The 18,072-nt window shown below is 43.9% G+C and overlaps 1 protein-coding gene across 1 annotated transcript in view; it reads left to right on the forward strand.

The window, feature by feature from the left end:
• Positions 1–18,072, forward strand: part of LOC147726801 (V-type proton ATPase subunit S1-like protein) — a 186,774-nt gene that overhangs the window by 37,150 nt on the left and 131,552 nt on the right. The window lies entirely within an intron of this gene.

Below are 18,072 nucleotides of genomic sequence, written 5' to 3' on the forward strand. Positions count from 1 at the left end.
AGCCTGCGAGATGTGCCGCAATGGTGGGTTTGTTAAAGTTGACCACCATGCAGTCCCTTGCCCATCTCTTGGCATCAGGGCCCAACCAGCCTACCCTCCTGAACATGATAATTGAGTCATAAATCTGCATACCGATATTATAATGAAACTTAAACCAGTTTACCACCATGCTCTTTAACTCCCCAAAGGTTTCTGGTGTGGAACTATTATGAGAAGGAACATTCCCTAGAACTTCCACATTCTGGGTTGCTTCTGGGGGCAAGTTAATCACCACCCTTGGCCGAGGAGGTAGGGAATGGGTTACTACCGGGGGATATGGTTCAGGCAGGGGGATTATGGGGCTCGGGTAGCATGTGAAACGGCGGCGGTTATCCTAGATGACTGAGGGGGCAAAGGGACTGAATAAATGGAAACCTTGAGATAATTGGATCTAGCTTGGTGTTCATGATGCCATTAAGCCCCCTGGGCCAAACGAACCAGTGAATAATCAGACTGACTGGTAAGTAGGGAACAAGGTGGCAGTGGCTTAGTCTGTATGCCTACATTAACTGAGACCTTTTTTGCTTTTAGACGGCCACACATCTCCTGCACTTATACCTAGGGTGTACAATGGGACTTGGCTGTGTGTTTTACCCCTGAATATCAGCCTCCAAAATGCCCCCCTCCCTCGAGAGCGAAGAAAAAACCTCCTGGTCCGCATCCTGGACATCGTCCCGTGGGCACGCTACTGGCACGTCCCGTGCAGCGGGTTGAAAAGCTTGCACTTTAAAGTGCTAATCAAAGCCCAAGTGTCTGCAGTTGAAAGGGTGTGTCCTCCTGGCCCCTGGGAATGCTCAGCCGGTAGTCCCCTGGATCTTTGCTCGTGCAAGCGTCCCTCACAGCAGGTTGAAGGGCACATGCTTTATAGCACTAATCAAAACCCAGATGTCTGCAGTTGACAGGGCTCATCCTCATGGTTTCTGGAAATGCTGGGATAGGTAGTTCCTGCCAGCGTCCCTCATTTTATCTGCACTTCATCACATCCTAAACTGCCACTGCTAAACAAGGTGGACGTGTTGGATTGGTATTGTCCATAGTGTATCGCTGTTTTGCCCTTTCAAGTATTCAAGATGGCTGACATTTTTCTTCTAAACATAACAGCCATCTTGGATTGAACATACTAATATGACTACACTCCCTGAAGTACATTAGTTCACAGGTTATGCACCCAAGATTTAAATGTGTGTCCTGCCACTCATCAGTGGGGAATACATTGTGCCCCCCCCCCCCGAGACATTAGAATAAATCAAAGGCATTTCTTCAAATACGTTTGGCACGTGACTTCTGTTCTTGAGAAGCATCGATTGTATTTTAAATGACCTGAACTAACCTTGTCACTTCTCTGTTGGACTGTACTGGAGTTCAGACAACTTTTATGCGATCTGAATTAATATTGAGCTAATGTCGGCTGTGACTTTTGAAGCCTTAGTCTAGTTTCATTATTGTATCCAAATACACACACACACATATATATATATATATATATATATATATATATATATATATATATATATATGTGTGTGTGTGTGTGTATAATATGGCGAGAATGCAAACAAAGTGCTATGGAGTTTATTGATCAAATCAACATCAATGAAATCAATGTAGCTTTTACCTCTACCATAAACAAATATGAAATAACATTCTTAGATGTGCTGGTCCAAATTAAAAATTAAAAATAACCGCCTCTCTACATCCCTTTTTCGTAAAGCCACAGCAGGCAATACATTTTTGCATATGTCTAGTGCACATCCTTCCCATTTAATAAATAGTATCCCCTATGGGGAAATGTTGCGCATCAAACGCATCTGCAGCAATGAAGAAGAAACTATAATCAAGCAGGCAGAAAGTCGTGCCTGATTCTTTGCTAGAGAATATAGCACCAAGATTGTGAATGATTGTGAATGCAGCAATAGCTAGATCCAGAGAGCGAGCAAGGGAGGATCTTCTACAATATAGTGTCAAACAAAGAAAGAATGGAGGGAGAGGAGCAAGTAAAGATCAGGAACCCACCAGGCTTATTTTATCTTTTTCCAGTCAATAAAGTTGAGGGCGATTTAGACGTAATTGGCCTACTGTCAGAGATGACCCTATAATAGGTAGGCTTATACCATCAAGCCCAGTCAACACATTTAGAAAAATAGCTAGTATAGGCTACATGTTGGTAAAAAGTAGCCCAGAAGATCAAGGTGCTACAATGTGGCTCTCGGCCAGGAAAGGCTTTTTTAAGTGTTCCACCTGCAAAGCCTGCCAATATGGCATTAATACAACTTCATATCAGACTACATTTAATTTAAAAACACAGGATATTAAACAACATTTAACCTGCAAGTCTGAATATGGAGTACATATCCTAGAATGCAGCTGCAAACTGAAGTATGTAGGTAGTACAAAGTTGGCCGTCCACTTCAAAAAGGAGATTGAAACCGGGAAGCTAAGCTAAAACGCCTGGAAACAAACTACATATTAGAATTTGATTCTAAGCAGCCGGGGGGCCTGAACATTAGTGAAGACCTGCACATATACATATGAAAATGAAAATCTTACATTGTATGTCTTATAACATGTAGTCTGAGGATGATTAATATGTAAAGTATCAATCATCGAGTGCAATGATTATTGTCTCATCATTATATTGTAATATGTAACAAAATATTTGGATTTTATTCATGCACATATTTATTCTATTTTTGATGGTAGTTGTTTTTTTAGCATATTTATATGAATATTTATTTATTTATGAGTGTAAAAAGGGAATCAGCTGCTATCATAATATTCATGATGTGTCTATGAATAAGTCCTTTAACTCTATCCACACCTTTATAGCACCTTTTGCATATTCATAGAATGATATCAAGATATCACCGAGTATTATACTAGGATGTGATACAATATAGCAATTTTTACACAAATAGATTTGGAATGTTATCAGGTTTATTGACCATGTTTACAATTCCTCGAAAAGATAACTATTGGGTTCAAGATACAGGAGGCCAATAACAGGGATAAAATAGCACCAGCACTTTTTGTATTATTAATTGCACTTAGGGTTCACATTCAAGCACTAGTTACTTTAGTGTGTATATAGCAAAATATACACACTGGCATACTGTATGACCTCGATGTTGCTAATTTTGCACAAAGTCCAGTTAGCCAGTATTTAAGGTAATGTATGTAGACCAAATACCCACTGCGTAATTTGCACAAAATGGGATCAGAAACGTCAGTCAATTTCCCTCATTGAGGAAAAACATAGCAAAAATAGCACATTGTATGATTTCGATGTTGCTAATTTTGCAAGCCTGGCTAAAGACGGCTGTAATGCCAGAAACCGGTCCTAGGAAGCTTGTCTCCGGTCCAGGGAAGGCATGGCTTGGCAGTTCGGGCTGGACTGTTCCCATGAGGCACAGGGTCAGACTGATTTGCATATGGCCATGTCTGAACTGGGGTGGCAGAGTGGGCTAAAGAACGATGATGGATTAAACCCAGATCTGTTGACTGGGTGTGAGTGTTTGATTGCTTCAGATACTCCGTCCATCACCACCCCCTTTTGTACCGCTTTGTTCACCATAAGTTGGCAAGGTATGCTCAGACGTGAGTCCCTTGCTCACTTTGCCACTGGATTCAAGCAAGCCTGGCTAAAGACGGCTGCAATACCAGAAACAGGTCCTAGGAAGCTTGTTTCCGGTCCAGGGAAGGCATGGCTTGGCAGTTCGGGCTGGACTGTTCCCATGAGGCACAGAGTCAGACTGATTTGCATATGGCCATGTCTGAACTGAGGTGGTAGAGTTGGCTAAAGAACGGTGATGGATTAAACCCAGATCTGTTGATTGGGTGAGAGTATTTGATTTTGCACAAAGTCCATTGTGATAGAAATTAAAGGATATGTATTTAGACTAAATACCCACTGCGTAATTTGCACAAAAAGAGATGAGAAACCTCAGTTAATGCCCCCCATTGTGGAAAAACATAGCTAATAGTGACGTAATAATTTGCACAATTAGGGAAATTATATACAGGGGGAATCAATCTTAGTCATACACAACACCACACTATTACAGGTCAAGAAACATATAGTGGACCTGGAGGTATTTATGCCACAATGATGATAGACATTATACCCAGAGAATGAAAATGTGATAAGACAACATTTATGGAACAATATTATTCAAGATGTCCAAAGTATTTTACCTAAATTATTATTGCAATTTCAGCAGAAACATGAATTGTTTGGAAATAGTGTGTTGTCTATGTTTATGTATTGTTAGCACTGGCACTTTAAATTCTGGTAACTATGTCTTTGCAATGTCATGTGATCAAGGCCGAGGGTCGGCCGAAATGCGTCATGGCGGACAGAATGGATGAAATTTAAAAATAATAAAAATTACTTGCACTTAAGCTGGGTCTACACTCGTACTTCTTGGATTCTTTGGAGGAGGATCGTTAATCTACAAGGATTTGGATATATATCTATATATCTATAATTTTTTTTCACTGAAAAAAAACACAGGTTTCAGGGACATCATAGTTAGGAATTAGCATTTAAAAAAACCTTAGAAATTCACGGAAAAAAACACAGGTTACAGGAATGTTATATTCAGGCTGACATTTCACTTGTACAAAACCTGTGAAATTCAGCCGTTACAGTGAGCAGGGCTAACCGTATCTCGCGCCCCTGCAATGCACTGCTGATGACTTCACATATTACACCACTCATGACATGGTCAGTGACATCACTCATGACATCACTCATGACATCTCAAATGACATCACTCATAACATCTCAAGCAAAATGTCAGCCTAACTATAACATTCCTGTAACCTGTGGTTTTTGCAGTTAATGTCTAAGGTTTTTGAAATGCTAATTTCTACCTACAAGGTCCTTTAAGCCTATGTTTTTTTTTGTGAATTTCTAAGGTTTTTTTTTAAAGTCAATTCCTACTTATAACGTCCCTGTGACCTTTGTTTTTTTCTGTGAAGTTCAAAGATTTTTTAAATTCCATTTTGTAACAATAAAGTCCCTGTAACCTTGTTTTTTTTAGTGGATTTCTAAAGTTTTTTAAATTCTATTTGCTAAATAGAACGTCCCTGTAACCTTTGGTTTTTTAGTGAAGTTCTAAGGTTTTTTAACTAGCGGTCACATATCTAGAGTGGTGGAGTAAGGGGGCTGGGCCTCCAACCAGCTCTCAGGAATTCCAGTGCATATGACTTACAGGAGGTAGCAGGAGTGATTCTTGGCCCCCACCTTGTAATGCACCGGGAGGCACATTTGCATAGTGGTGGAGATAGGGGGGATTGCCTCTGACAACTTCTCAGCAATCCTCCTGTATGGGACCTACTGGAGGTAACAAGAGGGGTAGTTGGCCCACAAGGATGTCTTTGGGGGCCTACTACACCTACTATTACCTCCAGTATGTCCAACACAGCTGGATTGCTGAGTTTCTCCACCATTCTGCAAATGGGCCTTCTGGAGCTCTGTTGTTTGAGGAATGAAGTCCCCTTCTCAGTTAGGGGTCCTTATGGGCCAACTAGCCCACCTGTTACTTCCAGTAAGCCCCACACAGGCCTAGGGGATCAGGGTGTTTCTACCCTGACCCCTTTTCCTGTTTTTTCAGGTTTTTATTTTTTTTTCTTGTGAATACGTTCTGTCGAGTCACAAGATGGCTGCCAACACTTCCTTGTTTGAAGAGTTGGCAGCCAATCAGATGACAGGCTAGAGATCAGGAGCATTTACAGATCCTCCGCTGCCACATTTGTATATCTGAGAAATGTTTACATTTCTCGGGAACTACCAAACGCATTTACACTATTTAACAAAAAGAGTGTTTTCTGAACCATGAGTTACCTTTTTGCCAAGTTTGGTGTAATTCCGTTCAGCAGTTCGGGGCTGTAGCCGTGTCTAATGTTTCCTTTCGAAATTAACATGGAGAAAACGTCTTTTGGGACCCCCCTCCTTTTTTTTGACCCCCGCTTGATGAATCACCCAAAGGCTTTCTACACAGCAGCTCACCTGACCGCCCCATTAGTTTTGAAAAATTCACGAAGATTCGTCAAATGACGCCAAAGATATTAGCAAAAGAAAAAAAATCCTATGGAAACTAGGCCCTAACTATAACTACCTACTGGTGACCGCCAGTAGGTTATATATATATAATATATATATATATCACCCTTTGGTAAAAAGATCAAATCGGCATTCCTGTGGGTTTCACTTCAGTCTATTACATGAGACCATTATATAAGTTTGTGGATACTTAGGAAACTAGGAACTACTGTAGCCCTGACTCTTTGAAATTGTGCACTTTACTAATTGTGGTATTTACAGATTTATTTGGAGCCCTTCTTTGTTAAACTTTAAATTTAAAACTCAGGTAGAATTTCAACTGTGGTAATGTATTTATATTTTCGCTTCTAGTTTTTAGCCTTAAAAATGACTGTACGGCATGAAACGCTTATTGAATAAATTAGATATAAAATGCTCGCACAAGTGTTTGCTGACTTTCTCTTTATGCAAGATTAGCAATTGAACCTGTATTAAAATGTGCCACTAACATGATGTAACCATGCCCAAATAAGTTATCAATTGTAAGAAGCAAAGGGCAGACGACTTTCGGTTTAAAACATTTCATATACACATTTGGATGCTCTTTGGAAATTGTAGATGATATCTGTTTTTATCTTCTAGCTATCCTTTCTCATTATGCATTGCTGTTGAATTTTCCTTTTATGAACAGAGGCTTTAGAAATTGCTGAACCATTGCCAAATATATTTGATTACTTGACCTTAATGTGACCTGGTTAGATTTTGTCATAGTTGCAGAATGTTCAGAGTTTATAAAATGTGCTCCTTTCTAAAGCCACATATTCTCGATGTACTTAGATTGAACTTCCTATTTAGCTCGTGTTCACATAATACTGAATAGAGAATCACACATTTTAACAAAGATGCTTACTTATAAGAAATAGAAAAGCTATTACTTAACTTGAAATCTGGCAGTAAATGTTTCTGTCTCTAGTGTTGTTCATTGTTACTCAGTAAAATATTGAAAAAATGATAGAATCGACACTGCAATAAACTTCTCTGGAAACCAAAGTTAGATGTTTCCAGCTGTACAAATGTTTAGTGATATCTGTTACATATTTGATAGTAGACTGTGAACTCCATGTGTTTTTCGTGGGAAAGGTAGAACAAAGCTGCTCAACATCGAAAGATATCTTCTCACTGGACTGGAGTGACCTGATCCACAACATTGTTGTCTGCATGTTTTCTTATCTTTTATATTACTGAGTGATTCGAGTTAAATTCAGAGTCTCTCACTTTCCCATGCTACCAGAGCTTTTCCTTTATAGGATCTGTGATTTGCTGAAAGCTGCTGCTGATGGCTACTAATGTTGCCTGCCACTTTGGAGGTGATGCTACCTTTATTTTTCTATCCTGATGGGTATAGATACTGCTGCATCTGTTTTCCCTAAATCCCTGATGAGGCTTATTTTGAGACAATTTGCTACTGCAACTGTATGCTGATGCTCTTTTGAAGATTGAGACGTGGCTGAGTTTCATGAAAAATATTCAAAGTGCTCCCTGAAATATGGTCAAGCCCATCCTCTTTTTTAGGGAAGAGGATGAGACCTGATGATGAAGCATTCAACAACTAGACTGGGTAATGATCTAATGAAGAAAAATAATTTCCAAAAATCTTTGCCAGCAGGGTGCTTGAATAGAAGTCAAATATTTTCCTCATAGCAAACGAGTTTGGTATGGGATACTTTTTATGAAGCTCAAGTTCGACTAGGGAGAGTGTATCTCATTTCTCCTTTATTGAAAAGTTTCTCTTTACTTCCCCATTCGGGCTAATGTATTTTCTTAACCTTGTCTGATTTCCAAACTTAAGTCTTCAGCTGTTGCTGGATATGTTTATCAATTGCATATATTTGAAATTCTTGACTGTATTGTTCAGTGAGTTGTTCTATAAGGGTAAGTGTAAAATGTTGAATAGAATGGGTGATAAAGAAGAGCCTTGATGGATAAACAAATGATCATCTCTTTGGCGATGGTAATCCAGTTGCCTGTTAACCATGTTTCTATAAGACTACATTATTAGACACAAACTTTCTTCTATCACAGTAAGAGTGTCAAGTGGGTGTTTATGGGCTGATTTTGTGTCAGTAAATCCCATTGTGATTGACAGCATGGGTTAGCTATCAGTGTGCTTCTGCCTTCTGAGTGTAATTTGGCTGGGGTTGGGCCTTGTGGCTAACCTGATCTTAGTGTGGACCACTTTCGGTCAATGCTAATCCCTCAAGATGAGGCGCATTTGAGAGTGCCATGGTTTTTATGCTTGGGCACAGGAACATCCCCAGACTGTGAATCTTAATGGATGACATCATGTTTGCCTTTAAATCAGATTCATTGTTGGGATGCCTTGGGGTAGGTTTTGAAATGGTCCGTAGAGTGTAGGATTCTCTTTTTGTCATACGCCTTTAATACAGTGTTAGTCTACTATTCCAGAACATTCTTAATCAGTCTTTTCTTAGGTGAATTGTAGTTTATGCTTGTCCCCCTATTGTGTCATTTGTGATATTGCACTGCTGTTGTGATTTTCTGCCTTGCTAATTTGCTGTGCTGGGTCTTCCTTGTAGATATTTCTGTAGAGTATGAGAGATATCTGGAATATTTGGTCTCAACTAAATTCTGTTTTAATTCAGCTTGATGATCTGACAAAAGGAGTTTGTTTTCTTAATAGGTGTCTTAGTCCTCTATTGAGGGTTGGTGCCTGTTTTGCCAATTGTGCTTGCAGCCTTACAACCTAGACTGAGTGTCCCTAGTAGGCCTCATGTCATTTAGCTGACAGCTTGTCTTGATTCAAATGGAATAGTTGTTGTGCTGTCATTTTCTTCAGGTTTTGGAGTGCTTTTTGAACTGTATCAGGGTTGTCTGCATCATACCTGTTCTAATGTCATAGACATTATCGAATATTTCCTTTAGTCTGGCATGATTTCTGGTATATCAAGCCTGCTTCTTCCTTTATGTCAGGGGTTTATATGATTGTGTTTCATAGAAAATGTATTTCTAAGCACTGGTGTCTGGTGGGAAACATCTAATACAACACAGGCATTACAACATAATGCCTTTACAAGGTATTCAGTACCATGACTGTGATGTTACCACGAGTTCCATTACAATGCAAGTCATTACAAAACTTACTTTAGGGAATGTGATCTTGTACTGGTGTTAGATTGTAAATCTAACACCTTCCCTACTGATACATCAACTGGAGTTGGAATAATAATTTAAACTATTCTATAGTCCAGCCTGCCCTAAAGCAAGTCGTTGTAATGACTTGAGTTGTAATTCGGGGTAACGAAACAGTTATGGAATAGACTGCGTTGTTTAGCCATGCATGGTTTTAGCATGCAAGGTAACAGATACTATTCGTGTCTGGTATGTAGAATAGAATCTCGTCTGTGTTTTTTATTCACTTAGCAATGGAGTACAATCGAGCGGAAAGGATTTGGGTGCCTTTCAGTAGATCCATCAAGCAATCCGGACTTATAAAGCGTAGCTAATCACCTCTGAGAACGCTGCTGTTGGGGAGGTTTCAAAAGTACAGAACCCACAGATATGGTAATTAGTACTATTTTTCAACGTCAACTGAAGCAACCTGGTGACATTTTTGCAGCCTTCTCCCTGTCTCCCTGTGAGGTAATTACCCACCCTCAATGTGTTTGAATTATCTTGCTTGTAAGATGGACATCTAATCTTTTTAACCCACAGCAGTTATCTACCTACTACTGATTTGTCTTGGACGCTTTGTAGCTGTTTCTTGGGTTTGTCCCAGTAGGATGTTTCAACATCCTAACCATATACATGGTGGTACTGAGAGCATGCCTCTCCTGTATTTGGGAAAGACTGTATTTGCTTAGTTGGAGGGCACAGATGCCCAGCCGTGGCCCATGCAGGTAAGAGCGGTAGGGCGGTGGGGCTGGGTGGTGGGGGATTTGATTACAAGTGAAAATTAAATAATACATTTTCCCTTGTCATCGTCTGTCGAAATATCCCCCCCACCTGGCCCCACCACTCTTACCAGCACGGGCCGCGGCTGCAGATAACACCACTCTATTTGATTCCCAATAATTCTCCACTGATTGAACAAAATAAGTCAATATCTTCTAACAACCTTCTGGTATGTACCCCAACCTTCAAATCCCCAAAAGGGAAACACTTGCGAGTTTGGGTAAGAGGGCCGAGGCACACTTTGTGAAAATCCTCAAATTCTGGCCACTGGAGAACAAACCGATGCTTGCTGGTACGGAAGGTTGTCCTCACAGCCCAGAAGTGAATGGCGTGTATAAAAGCCTCTGTATAAGGATGGGCATGACAGGTTAGCAGTCCTATCATTCTCCCGGCGAGAGGCCGGAAGGTTGGCACTCACATTATTGCCCTCACTGGGTAGTGTATTAGGCCTGCCCTACTACCTCACAACACTGGCGGCGAGACAGAAACTGGCTCAACGGCCAACAACTGGGGAGGTCACCACCTGGTGGCATCCACCCCTTAGCAGCGAGGGCAAAGCTGCCCGAGTACGGCGCCCGGCAACGGTGCTCTCTACAGCTGGAGACGCGTCATCACGTGACCGGCAACCCCTCCACCTACGGAGCAGGTAGGATCAGCTTACACCCGCCGATCACTATCCCGCTAGGCTCTGCCCCCAGGAACTGTCCTGCCACGTGCACACTCATCCAGAGTGCCCAGGCCCAGCGGCGGCAGCTGGCCTACCGCGAGCCAAGACGCCCACGCTCCACGTCCCTACATGCGCCTGACACCTGTGCTGCAGGAGGAGAGGCACCACCAGGCCCAGTGAGGGGAAGAGGCCGAGTGCCTACAAGGGGCAAGAGCAGCTCAGGATGAAAAGAGTATTGTCATACTCCTTCTTCACCCCTGAGGCGGAAGCCGGGGGCCCTTGAGCACTCTTGCTCCTCTTGATTAGCAAACGCGAACAGGATTTAGTGAATGCAAAAGCTTTACTTTTAAAAATTGTAAATATTTTACTGGGTCGATTTTAAAGATCCTGTTGGCCCTACCTTTGGTGCAAGAACTACGTTGCCCAGGGCGGCCTCACACCCCCTCCTCAGCTGGAAAGCCTCGCTAGTTCGGGCGCTCGGCGCTGAATTCATTTTGGGCGCCATCTTGGGTAGGGGTAGGATCGCGGTCTAGTTGATCGGCGATCCCGCCCTCCCAGGATACAAAAGGAGTCCCTCTTCACTTGATCGAGGTATTGTCATACTCCTTCTTCACCCCTGAGGCGGAAGCTGGGGGCCCTTGAGCACTCTTGCTCCTCTTGATTAGCAAACGCGAACAGGATTTAGTGAATGCAAAAGCTTTACTTTTAAAAATTGTAAATATTTTACTGGGTCGATTTTAAAGATCCTGTTGGCCCTACCTTTGGTGCAAGAACTACGTTGCCCAGGGCGGCCTCACACCCCCTCCTCAGCTGGAAAGCCTCGCTAGTTCGGGCGCTCGGCGCTGAATTCATTTTGGGCGCCATCTTGGGTAGGGGTAGGATCGCGGTCTAGTTGATCGGCGAACCCGCCCTCCCAGGATACAAAAGGAGTCCCTCTTCACTTGATCGAGGTATTGTCATATTCCTTCTTCACCCCTGAGGCGGAAGCCGGGGGCCCTTGAGCACTCTTGCTCCTCTTGATTAGCAAACGCAAACAGGATTTAGTGAATGCAAAAGCTTTACTTTTAAAAATTGTAAATATTTTACTGGGTCGATTTTAAAGATCCTGTTGGCCCTACCTTTGGTGCAAGAACTACGTTGCCCAGGGCGGCCTCACACCCCCTCCTCAGCTGGAAAGCCTCGCTAGTTCGGGCGCTCGGCGCTGAATTCATTTTGGGCGCCATCTTGGGTAGGGGTAGGATCGCGGTCTAGTTGATCGGCGATCCCACCCTCCTCACGCAACCTACACTGGATATAAACATCAAAGTCCCCCGTCCGCGCAGCGGGCGGGCGCAGCGGGCGCGCCGGCGGCGCGCCGAAGGCAAGCCCGTCTGCGCCCGTCCGCGACCGGACGGGACCAGGGGCCACACCCCCTGTGCGAGGCGGTACAGAGCGGGGCAGATCGATGAGGTATGATTCTATCACACTAAAAAACTTAATGCCTCCGATCACTCACACCTGTCAGCACTCTATCCTCCCAGACTCTCCATCCGGGGTCTGTTCACACTGTAAATTTTCACTGACTAGCTATCAAGATAAGTCCCCATCTAGCAAAACCTACAAAATGTTTCTTTTAAATTGCAGGTCATTGACCAAACATGCCACACAAATGTATCTCCTGCTGGAGGAAAATGAACCAGATGCAATATTTCTGACGGAGACCTGGTTAAAAGACGCCTCTGACATGGATATCACCTCTATTCTGCAAATGGGATATACCTTGCAGAGATTGGACAGATCAGAAGGTAGAGGAGGCGGCCTAGGCATCCTTCTTAAAAATCATTACCTCTGTAGAACCTCTTCGGCCGGTATTTCTAACTGTGAGAGTATGCTATTCACTCTTGAAGTTTCACCCACAGATTCATTCTCTGGTGTACTTATCTACCGCCCCCCCAATCAAATAGGGGATTTCATTGAATCACTCCAGTCAAAAATAGCTAACTCTGTGGTTAGTAGATCCAATTTCTCTGTATTAGGAGATATAAATATTCACTTAGATGATCCTAACAACTCCATGGCTAAGGCATTTCTGGACAGTATGGCAGCTCTCCAGATTATACAGAAAGGCTTTGTGCCTACGCATGAAAAGGGCCATCTTCTTGATGGTGTTTTCAGCAATGATAATAGACTGGAAGTAGGGACCCCATTACCTCTTACCTGGACAGACCACTGTCTAATACCTATTCAGTGGACTCCAGCTACGCCACTTCAGCCCTCTCCTCGTACTACCCTTTTTGGAAGAGACTGGTCCAAAGTCTCCCCAGACCAATGGGCCAATTTACTCTCGGCCGCCCCCCCCAAAGGGCAACAGACCCTGCAGCGCAATATGAGAATTACATCAAATGGCTGTGCACAGCCTTGGACTCTATCGCACCTATCAAAGCCCTTAAAGAAAAAACTAAGTCCAAGGAATCACCTTGGTACACTCTTGAACTTAAAGAACTAAAAAGGGTATGCAGAAGATCTGAAAGAAACTGGAGGATTTCTCGTAGTAAGATAGACAAAACCACACACCTTGAAACCATTAAAAAATATAAATTAGAAATCAGACGAACCAAAACTTTATACTTCGAGGAAAAAATTCTAACTGCCTCCAACTCTTCTAGAGAAATCTTTCAGATAGCAAAATTCCTGGTTGATATCCCCCTGGTTCTTGCTGATCCGAGTACAGCTCAGGCCCGCTGTGAAAGTCAAGCTGAGTACTTCTACAGCAAAATACAAAAAATTGCCTCTGTCTTTAGCTCACCTAATCTATCCCAGGATATGGGAACCAGCTCACCTAACGTCACGACTCCAAAATTAGATGAGTTTCCACTGCTGGATGAGAACTCACTTGCAACTATTATGACGAAAATAAAATCAGGATCTCCTACAGACCCTGCCCCTCCCTATCAGTTAGTAAAAATTGAGAACACTGTCAAACCTGTTATTCTCAATATACTAAACTCATCTATTTCCACAGGTTCAGTACCTACCGCATGGAAATGTGCACAGGCCAGGGCTTTGCTGGAGAAACCCACTCTGGATCCAGGTAATATGGCCAACTATCGACCTATTTCCCTGGATCAGCAAACTCCTAGAAAAACATGTCAATTCATCTATTACTCAATTCTTAGAGAACCATCATCTTCTCCACGACTCCCAAGCGGGTTTTCGCCCAAAATTGGGAACTGAGGCGGCCCTCCTGGCGGTAACTGAGCTGGCCAGGAAGCAAATGGATCAAGGCGGCACTACAGCAATTATGTTGCTTGACCTCAGTGCCGCTTTCGATACCGTTAACACCAGCATTCTTCTTCACCGCCTCAATCAGATGGGAATTTCTGGGAAGGCCATGCACTGGCTCCAGTCATTCCTGGAGAACCGATCTTTCAGGGTAGTTGAGGGTACCACTTACTCAAAAGTCTGGCCCTTGGATCAAGGTGTACCTCAGGGCTCTTCATTGAGCCCTACTCTTTTTAATATTTACATGCAGCCGTTAGCCGACATAGTGCACTCTTTCGGCCTTGATATAATAACCTACGCCGATGATACGCAATTAGTCGTATCTATGAATCAGGCAGACTCTTCCCCGTCCAACTTAAGTAACTGTTTGGTAGCGGTGGCTCAGTGGATGGCCACCTCGCATTTAAAATTAAATGGCGAGAAAACTGAGCTCATGGTGCTGGGCAATTCAACCATTCCCAGCCCTCTGTCAGATTGGCCACCGTGCATGGGTCCCATACCCCAACCAAAGTGCCACATAAAGAGCTTAGGCATTTGGCTGGACTCCAACCTCAGCTTTATGCAGCAAGCTACCACTCTCTCTGCCACATGCTTTGGGCTAATGCGTATGCTGAGAAAAGTGCTGCCCCTTCTCCCTTTTGAAGCCCGCAGAATAATGGTTCAAGCCATTATTCTGTCCCGTCTAGACTACGGGAACTCGTTATATCTAGGTGCCCCCGCATTTACAATCAAAAAGCTACAGGTGACCCAGAACGCTGCAGCCTGCCTCCTGTTGGGCCTCAACAAACGAGAGTCAGCTACCACTGCCCTGAGGAAACTGCACTGGCTCCCTGTTAAGGCCAGAGTGCTGTTTAAATCTCTTTGTTTTATGCACAAAGCTATGTGGAAGAATGCCCCCACTATGATCTGTTCCTTGGCAAAACCCTATTTTCCTCACAGATCCCTAAGATCCAGCACTGCCTTTCTGGCTACTGTCAGCAAAATCAGACGGACCAGATGGGGCGGACGCTCCTTCTCCTGGAATGCCGCGAAAGAATGGAACTCTCTGCCCACCTCCCTTCGCAGTGAACCTAGCCTTTTAAAATTTCGGAAGGACCTGAAAACTTATTTGTTCATTTAATCTCTTCCCTTTTAGTATGACGGTACTTAGCGCTACGAGGCCTCCGGGTTGTTTGCGCTCTACAAAACCCGATTAATAATAATAATAATAATAAAGAAGAAAGAAAGAAAAAGAAACAACCATCGGAAAGTGCAAGGGTAAAGGAAAGAAGTCAAAAGGACAGGAAGGAGAGGAGTGAGAACAGGCGCACAAAGACATTCACCCCAGTACAGAGATCTGGGCCTAAATCCATCGATGGATTTAGGCCCAGATCTTTGTACTGGGGTGAATGTAAGACATTGGTCTGCATTCTGTCCATCAGCTGTGTTTTTTGCAATTCTCACCCCGAGTGGGCTGGGTATGCTCAGACGTGAGTCCCAGGCACTCCACATCACTGGAGTCAAGCTATCCAGGCTGAAGAAGGCTGATAGCCAGAAACCGGTCCTTGGATGCTTGATTCCGGTCTAGGAAAGACATGGCTTGGTAGTTCGGGCTGGACTGTTCCCATGAGGCACAGGGTCAAGGCTGATTTGCAGATAGCCATTGTCTGACCTAGAGTGGTGTGGAGTGCAAAAAAACGATGGATTTAGGCCCAGATCTTTGTACTGGGGTGAATGTAAGACATTGGTCTGCATTCTGTCCATCAACTGTGTTCTTTGCAATTTTCACCCCGAGTGGGCTGGGTATGCTCAGACGTGAATCCCAGGCACTCCACATCACTGGAGTCAAGCTATCCAGGCTGAAGAAGGCTGATAGCCAGAAACCGGTCCTTGGATGCTTGATTCCGGTCTAGGAAAGACATGGCTTGGTAGTTCGGACTGGACTGTTCCCATGAGGCACAGGGTCAAGGCTGATTTGCATATAGCCATTGTCTGACCTAGGGTGGTGTGGAGTGCAAAAAAACGATGGATTTAGGCCCAGATCTTTGTACTGGGGTGAATGTAAGACATTGGTCTGCATTCTGTCCATCAACTGTGTTTTTTGCAATTTTCACCCCGAGTGGGCTGGGTATGCTCAGACGTGAGTACCAGGCACTCCACATCACTGGAGTCAAGCTATCCAGGCTGAAGAAGGCTGATAGCCAGAAACCGGTCCTTGGATGCTTGATTCCGGTCTAGGAAAGACATGGCTTGGTAGTTCGGGCAATGAGGCACAGGGTCAAGGCTGATTTGCATATAGCCATTGTCTGACCTAGGGTGGTGTGGAGTGCAAAAAAAACGATGGATTTAAGCCCAGATCTTTGTACTGGGGTGAATGTAAGACATTGGTCTGCATTCTGTCCATCAACTGTGTTTTTTGCAATTTTCACCCCGAGTGGGCTGGGTATGCTCAGACGTGAGTCCCAGGCACTCCACATCACTGGAGTCAAGCTATCCAGGCTGAAGAAGGCTGATAGCCAGAAACCAGTCCTTGGATGCTTGATTCCGGTCTAGGAAAGACATGGCTTGGTAGTTCGGGCAATGAGGCACAGGGTCAAGGCTGATTTGCATATAGCCATTGTCTGACCTAGGGTGGTGTGGAGTGCAAAAAAACGATGGATTTAGGCCCAGATCTTTGTACTGGGGTGAATGTAAGACATTGGTCTGCATTCTGTCCATCAACTGTGTTTTTTGCAATTTTCACCCCGAGTGGGCTGGGTATGCTCAGACGTGAGTCCCAGGCACTCCACATCACTGGAGTCAAGCTATCCAGGCTGAAGAAGGCTGATAGCCAGAAACCGGTCCTTGGATGCTTGATTCCGGTCTAGGAAAGACATGGCTTGGTAGTTCGGGCTGGACTGATCCCATGAGGCACAGGGTCAAGGCTGATTTGCATATAGCCATTGTCTGACCTAGGGTGGTGTGGAGTGAAAAAAAACGATGGATTTAGGCCCAGATCTTTGTACTGGGGTGAATGTAAGACATTGGTCTGCATTCTGTCCATCAACTGTGTTTTTTGCAAAAAAGGACCATGATGACCACGGAGAGAGAGGGAGAAACGGTGTCCAGGAATGTCTCCTGGTTCAAAGAAGTGGAAAGAGAGCCCTTGACCCCAGCTAGAGAAGACAACGCCGCAAGGAATGAGGGAGTACCAGGGGACGACGAAAGCAACCAGCGGGACGACCAGCTGGATGGCCAACCCCCACCATTGGTTGAGGCTGCCCCAACACCGGGAACAGCGGACCCTTAGGCAGCCAAATGCCTAGATGGCCAACGTTGGCACCCAAGGTACAGCCTGCTGGAAAATCCCCACCCAAGCTCTCGGCTGAGACACTTTGCATGTCACACCACGAGCCACTGTCTGAAGACAAAATAAAGAGATTGAGTTGAGATGGGATGTGACAGGTTAGCAGTGCTGTTGTTCTCCCGGTGAGAGACCGGAAGTGTCGCACTCACACCTTCGGGCCAGGCATGGCCCAAGGCTATAAATTAAGGAGGGAATGGCCGCTCGTGGTCATTGGCCCCTAATCAATAGCATTGCCCCTGTGTCTGATTATTGCCCTCACTGCGTAGTGTATTAGACCTGCCCTACTACCTCACAACAGTGGGTTAGAGAGTGTTCCTGTTGGTTCCACACAGCAGTACCTGATACTATAGACACTATACAATATTTGGCCAATCTTTGGTAGATACCAGCCAGAAGGATCTCGCAACTTGAATGTACTTTGTATGTCTGCCACATTGTCCACCATTATCAATCAAAAGAAGATACAGTGATTGGTCTGTTACGAAATAAAAGCAACCGATCGCCCCATTCTCTTAAAAACATTTGGATTACGTTGTGCTTTATTAATATATTTGCATCTCACTATGCCTGAGGGTGTGAATTAGAATTTTTCATTCTGCTGGAGAAAGAACTTGAGCTAGTAGGTGATTGGAGATTCTCTTTATGTGGGCTTTCCTTGCACTCATTCTTAATGACGTAACCGAAGCTTTACAGGAGGTGACTGGTGCTGCCACCCGATGCTTATAAAACGACAATTGAAATACAGGTCTGTGTGGATCTTACACAGAA

This window comes from Lissotriton vulgaris, chromosome 3_1, assembly GCF_964263255.1.
Source record: "Lissotriton vulgaris chromosome 3_1, aLisVul1.2, whole genome shotgun sequence".
In the NCBI taxonomy this organism is placed as follows: Eukaryota; Metazoa; Chordata; class Amphibia; order Caudata; family Salamandridae; genus Lissotriton; species Lissotriton vulgaris.